We start from the raw sequence: 5,688 nt of genomic DNA, 5'->3' as shown, positions 1-5,688 counted from the left end.
GTGCTGGGATTACAGGCTTGAGCCACCGCGCCCGGCCTGGGTCTTTTCATTATAAGTTCTTTTGTGGCATTTGATTGGTTACCATGTCCATGATTACTAATTTTTTTTTTTTTTTTTTTTTGACACAGAGCCTTCCTCTGTCGCCCAGGCTGGAGTGCAATGGCATGATCTTGGTTTACTGCAATTTGAGTAGCCGGGATTGCAGGCGCCTGCCACCTCGTCCAGCTAAGTTTTGTAGTTCTAGTAGAGATGGGGTTTCTCCGTATTGGCCAGGCTGGTCTCAAACACCTGACCTCAAGTGATCTGCCCACCTCAGCCTCCCAAAGTGCTGGGATTATAGGCGTGAGCCACTGCACCTGACAGTGATAATATTTTTTAAGTAGGAATATTTTTAAGTAGGAAAAAAATGTAAAGCAGATGCTAGTCAGATTAAGAATGAGCCGGTCCCAAGAGATAGTCCATGGAAGCACGCAAGACTTCATCCTGCACCTTTGACTCCCGGGGCAAAGGAGTCACCGGGACACAAGGTATGAGGAGCACCCCTAGAATCGCCAGCACCTCCAAATGGGTTTTCTGGTCAGAGTCTGGCTCTCCAGGGCACAGCTTCCACTCCTCCTAAGATAGAATCCACTCCACTCTTAGGTAAAATGTGAGTTAATACACCAAAGACAGGCAGGGGGAGAGACTGGCCATCTGTGATGGGTTGGGTTGTGTCCCCCAAAATTCACTGCTGAAGTCTTGATCTTCTGAAGTCTTTACAGGGGTGGTTAAGTTAAAATGAGGCCATGAGGATCTGTCCTAATCTAAAATCATTTGTGTGCACGTGTATATTCATTGCAGCACTATTCACAATAGCAAAGACATGGAATCAACCTAAATGCTCATTAATGGTAGACTGGATAAAGAAAATGTGGTGCAAATATACCATGGAATACTATGCAGCCATAAAAAGAACAAGATGATGTCCTTTGCAGGAACATGGATGGAGCTGGAGACCATTATTCTAAGCGAACTAACACAGGAACAGAAAACCAAATATCACATGTTCTCACTTGTAAGTGGGAGTTAAATGATGAGAACACATGGATACATAGAGGGGAATAATGCACACTGGGGCCTATCAGAGAGTGGAGAGTAGGAGGAGGGAGAGGATCAGGAAACATAACGAATGGGCACTAGGCTTAATATACCTGAGTGATGAAATAATCTGTACGACAACCCCCATGATACCGGTTTACCTACGTGGCAAACCTGCATTTGTACCCAGGAACTTAAAATAAACATTTAAAAAAGAGGCAATTAGGATACAGACATGTAGAGAGGGAAGTCTGCAAGCCAAGGAGAGAGGCTGCAGGAGAATCCAAACCTGACACTTTGATCCTGGACTTCCAGGCTCCGGGACTACGCAGCAATAACCTTCTGCTGTTCATTCCCGCAGTGTGTGTAGCTTCCTTACAGGAACCCCAGCAAACGCATACACCATCCAGACTAGGTAGGCCATTTTTCTAAAATATTACTAAACTATGTCAAATATTTAAACACTGTTTTGTAAAATACAAGCTGAAGTGTTTGAACAACGTTTCCTCATTTGCACATTTATGCGCCAGTGAATTGCTGGTTGACATATTCATAGGTTTCAGCATATGGCTTCTGGTGCATTTCATATATGTTTGGTTTCATCACACTGAATTCTGTTGTCACTTACATTAAGTCCCCAAAAGACCTTTTCATGAAATGTTACGGAGGGATCATGAAATAATGAAATCAGATAAATAAACAATTGAATCTGGTGAATCCAACCAAAATTAAAAGTCGTCATATTAGGGTCGCGTTTGTACTATTTTGAGTGATAGCAACATATTATGGAATGAGACACAAGATGCATTCCTAATTATATGTGTCTGTGCACGTGTGTGTGTGTGTGTGTGTGCGTGTTGATGTATCAACTCTGCACCAGAAAAATGTTTTCTTAAATAACTATCTGAAGGCAAATAGTTCTTCAGTTAAATAGTTCTTCAAATAGTTAAGAAACTATTGAAAGTTTCTTAAAGAACTATTGGAAAGTGGATAAGAACAGGCAAAAACGGGAAGAGTGTCCATCTGTAAGGGATGAGGATTTGCCTGGCTTTCCATTGGGGCTGATGTAGAAAGTAGAGCCTCTCTCACTGCCTTGAGGGCTCAGCAGAAGAGAAGGGATTCCTAAAAGGCTTGAAAACGAGGAGGGAAAGGAGCAGGTCAAAAGGAGCAAGTGAGCGCTTCCGGATATGTTGTCTGCAGGCACTTAGAACGGTCCGGCGTTTGACATACTGTCGTAGGCTTTCCTAAAATACAGCCTTTAACAAAACTAGGCTGCCCTGAACCCCTGGTAATGGAATTGTTTACCTTTATACCAAGGAGGTTGGGAAAGCACCAACATCTGCATGTGGCATGTGCCCAGGCAGACTTCGAGGGGTTCGTGCGGTAAGACCTAAAGTTCTTATGAGATGGTCCAAAGGGAAGAAACATGTCCGCAGGGCCTGTGGTGGCTCCATGTGTGCTAGATGTGTTCGTGACAGGACCAAGCGTGCCTTCTGTATCGAGGAGCAGAACATTCTTGTGAAAGTGTTGAAGGCACAAGCACAGAGTCAGAAAGCTAAATAAAAAATGAAACTTTTTTGAGTAATAAAAATGAAAAGGCCTAAAAACAGAAAGGAGCAAGCGGGGAGCTCTAAAACCTGTGTATAAATTCCCCCAGGTCTTCAACTGACCTCTCAGCTGTGCCCGAGTGGGAGAGAGTCCAGGGAAACTTTCAGAAGGAGCCAGCTGGAGTGCTGAGGAGACAAGGGAGGAACCAGAAAATACGATGTAGTAAATCTCAAAAGGTTGACATTTTGGGGAGCATGTTCTCTGACTACAGTGAAATTAAACTAGAAATCGACATTTTGAAAATCTCCAAAAAGTTACAGTGGGCATTACTGGGCAATTGATGAGCTTTGATTGTGGGCTGAGGATTCAGGTAATAATATCGTATCGGTGTTAAGTCTCCGGATTTTGGTAATTACAGTGTGGTCATGTCCAAGATGGTCTTTGTTTCTGGGAAATACACGCTGGAGCATTTAGAGGTAAAACGGCACAGTCTGTGCGGAGGGGAGAGGGAGAGAGAAGGGAGGAGGACGAAGAGAGAGGAGTGAAAAAGCAAACAGCATAAAATGTTAAACAATTGTTGAACCTGGGTAAACAGTATGTGGGAGCTCTTTGTACTATATTTGCAACTTCTCTGAAATTTTAAAATTATATCAAAATGTACCCTTAAAAAAAACAAAAGAATACCTAACTGGCATCCTATTTTGCTTCTATTTACTTCTGGAATTGTCTGTATAGGAGATTAGAGGTAAGAGCTTCCAAAGTGCTCCACCCTCACACCCAGCTGGGAGGGGCCGTGAATGGTACCGTGGGGATGGTGGCCAAACGGCAGACAGGGGCTTTGTCACCTAGCGCAGAGGGTAGACCAGGTCCCCACAGCGCCAGCCCGCTCCTGAGCACCATCTCACCATTATTGGGTTTCTAAGTGGACAGCAGCAAGGTCCTTGTGCTAAACTGCAAAACACATCACAGAGCCCAGAGGCAAGGATTAGTGTCCGCTAGACAAACGACCAGCTGCGATTATCATCTTGTTGAACGTTTAGAAACATCGAGATAGGAAAGGTGAGAGAGTAATTGTCTCTGAATAATGAGTTTTTCTGCGGTGGCAGTGGTGCGGGGCGTTCAGCGGAGGCTGAAGAGGGGAGAGAAAGTTGCCAACCATGAAGAACGCTTTAGAGAGCAATGTTGACTTCGCGATCGGCCCCTGTCTTAGCATTTCCTGCACATACCCCACGCACCACACTCCTCAGACAGGTTCTCTTCTGTCTTTGAAGCAGGCATTAGCTCTGCACATGCTGGTGGTCCTGAAGCACCTCTCTGCCACCTTCCTGTGTTTGGGAGAATCTCTCCTGGATCTCAGTGGGAGGCAGGGACTGACTCCCACAGCAGAAGACAAAATGCCAGGGACTTGCTTCCTCAGCCTTCCTTGCAGTGTAAGGTGGGATGTGAGGCAGCCAATCAGATGTGTTTGCCCAGAGTCCCAGGGATCCCCAAGTCCCTCTCTCAGGCAGCTAGCACAGCTGCAGGCCATGGAGACCCTGGGTCAGCAGTGCAGGTGCAGCACCCAGCAACTAGGACCCTCAGTGGCTGCAGAAGCAGCGTCCCTGAGGAGCGGTCACGGGCATGGTTCCCACACAGCTAGCCGCTCTGCGACTTGCCAGACATCATGTGTACAATCCAGTGACATTAAATACTTTCTCAGTGTTGTGCAGTCATCACTACTATCTAGTTCAGGACTTCATCACCCAAACGGAAACCCCGTATCCACGAAGCAGCCGCTTTCCTTCCTCCCTTCCCCACTCGGTCCCTTGCAACCACTAGTGCATTCTGTCTCCATGGATTTGCTTTTTCTGGATGTTTGATATGAATGGAATTACGTGGTCTGACTTCTTTCCTTGAGTGTTTTCAAGCCCCATGCGTGTTGTAGCATGTGTCAGAGCTTCAGTCCTTTCTGCAGTCAAACAATATCCCATTGCATGGATATATTACATTTTGTTTACCCATTCATTTGTTGATGGACAGTGGGTTGTGCCCAGCTTTTGGTGATTGTGAATAGAGCTGCTATAAATATTCATGTACTAGTTTTTGTTTGGAGACCTATTTTCCATTCTTTCGGGTATAGACCTAGGAATGGAATTGCTGGGTCATGTAGTGATTCTATGTTTAACTTGTGGAGGAACTGCCAAGCTATTTTCCCCAGTATCCTTTTAATACATTATTTTCTCCTTAATACAATCAGAGTTTATTTCTGTTGTTTGCAACTAGGAACCCTGACTGATACCTTATTCCCACCTTACTGATGGGAAACCTGAGGCTCAGGGAAAGACTGAGTGGTTTGTCCAAGGCTCCTGACTGGATCCAGGCTACAAATCCCTTAACAGTTTGCTGCTGAGACTCTAGGACAGTGAGATTCCCTTTGCGTCTTACCTCCTGCATAAATAATATGGTGCGGTGGTTCCCAACGGGGGTCCCTGGAGGCCAAGGGTGCCATGAATTATTGACCAGGGTCTGGGGGCTATTTTGAATATTTCACTAAGTGTAATGGAAAACCTCCCACTTTCGCACGATGAAGCTGTTCAAGCTACCTAAAATGTCAAGTTTCTTTGCTTTTGGCAGAAATTAAATCAACCCATGGTGGTAATAAGAGTTACTGCCTGCTGATCAGACTCTGGCTCTCTAGCTGGCAGTTATGTATATCTTTGATTAATTTTAAAAATTGGAAAATGAATAAATTATTACTTAATAAATGAAGTTGTTTGGTGAATGAAAATCTTTTAAAACATGGGGTCCACAGGGAGAGAAATCAGACATGAGTGTCTTGGTGACAAGAAAGTCATCAAAGCGTTGAGAACACGTCCTCGGCTGTCTCCTGGGGCTCTGGGTCTGAGGGTCTTGATTCTGCCAACGACAGCTCAGACCTTGTGCAAGTGACCGTGGGTGTCCCCTTCTCTGCTACAGAGGGGCTCACTTACTGCTGCCAAGCTTCCTTCCAGCTGTGGTGTCCTGTGATTCTAACCCACCTATGAAGGGAGGCAACGATGAAGAGGGGGGAATAATTCGTTTTTT

General features: G+C 45.1%; 1 pseudogene; it reads left to right on the top strand.

Annotated features, from left to right (window-relative positions):
• The first annotated feature begins 460 nt into the window (after window positions 1-460).
• Window positions 461-2,669, top strand: LOC112622254 (annotated as a pseudogene).
• The last annotated feature ends 3,019 nt before the right edge of the window (window positions 2,670-5,688 follow it).

This window comes from Theropithecus gelada, chromosome 4, assembly GCF_003255815.1.
Source record: "Theropithecus gelada isolate Dixy chromosome 4, Tgel_1.0, whole genome shotgun sequence".
Taxonomy (NCBI): Eukaryota; Metazoa; Chordata; class Mammalia; order Primates; family Cercopithecidae; genus Theropithecus; species Theropithecus gelada.
This window is presented reverse-complemented; position numbering and strand designations above follow the sequence as displayed.